The sequence below is a fragment of the Epinephelus moara genome, chromosome 20 (assembly GCF_006386435.1).
Source record: "Epinephelus moara isolate mb chromosome 20, YSFRI_EMoa_1.0, whole genome shotgun sequence".
Classification (NCBI taxonomy): domain Eukaryota; kingdom Metazoa; phylum Chordata; class Actinopteri; order Perciformes; family Serranidae; genus Epinephelus; species Epinephelus moara.
In genome coordinates, this window is record NC_065525.1 from 9,364,660 (window position 1) to 9,366,132 (window position 1,473).

Genomic DNA, 1,473 nt, shown 5'->3' on the forward strand with positions numbered 1-1,473 from the left:
CACTGACGAAGAGCTTCGTGAAACTGAAGAACGGAGGAGGAGAGAGAGAGAGGCGCAACAGGTAGAGGACGAGAGAGGAGGAATGGCTGCTGCAAGGCTGCGTAGCTCTGGAGATTGGTGGTATTTCGCGATATTTCAGCCGCGCTTTGGAATGCAGAGCTAAATGGTAAACAAACACGGCAGCACACGGTTAAGGTAAGACAACACATTTACATGTCATTTTCTATATGTTCTCTGACATTTATCCTAACGATATGAGTCGGTCTTTGTGGAAGAAAGCTTGTTTAGTGGACTAACTTTGCACTTGAAGAGTATGCCCTTTCACTTACATTTTTACAGTTCTGACGCTAATAGGTGCGCCTCGGCTGTATCTAGGCTAACGGCTAACATGCTAACTATAATTTCTATGTCACTAGTCACTTAAAACAAACTTAGGACGATAGGAGACAGGTTGAAATAAACCGAAATTTCCCTTTAAGTGTCAAAAATATGGGCATGTAGCAGCAGTCTGTAAAGGCAAACAAGATGTGGAAGGTGTGCTGGGGAGCATGAGTACGGGAAATGTGCAGATGGGGCTAAGCTTAATTGCAGGAACTGTGGGGGGAAACACAGCTCTGCTTACAGGGGGTGTGAAGCAAGTAAGAGAGCTGTAGAAGTACAGCGGATCAAAACGTCGGAAGGAATGCCAAAGCAGTCAAGAAAGTAACTTTACAATCAGGCAGAATGAGCAATAACCAGACCGTGGCAGAGAATAAGAAACCAAGATCATGTGAGGGATGCAACAAGGTCAAGGAAGACACTCTGATTGTGGGAAAAAATGTTTTTATCTTGTTTATTGTTGAGGTAATAAACTGTTCTGCACAAACGGAAAGGAAAACAGTTAAAGATCAAAATAATTTAAGTCAGCAGAAAAGTACCTGGGAATCAAGGATTCAGGATGGGAGGAAGTTGAGGAAATGTTAAGTGGGGAAGCACCAAGTTCACAAGCGCTATCATGGGGTGGTGGCTCTTCATGGTCATAACTCCCACAGTGGGATCTGGTACTGCAGGGTTACACAGCGGTAAGAAATGATAGTGTGAATGGTAAAGGTGGTGGGGTAGCAACATTTGCGCAAGTGGGAACAAGGTTTAGTGCGATAGGTGTTGGAGAAGAACATGAATCAGTAACAGTCAAAATCTGGACACAAAGAGATACGCTAACAATAATTATTACCTCCACCAAGGAGGTTATGTTATGCCTGGAATCAGAAATCAAAAAAGCTCAAACAAATGGGGAGATGGTGATAGCTGTCTTTTTTGATGTTGAAAAAGCATACGGCATGTTGTGGAAGGAGGGACTGCTGATCAAGTTAAGTAAATTAGGTGTGGGTGGTAGGCTCTATAACTGGGTGATGGACTTGTTATTAGACAGGATAATAGAGGTCAGGGTGGGTACAGAGTACTCAAAGTTATATAAAGTTGAAAATGGAACCC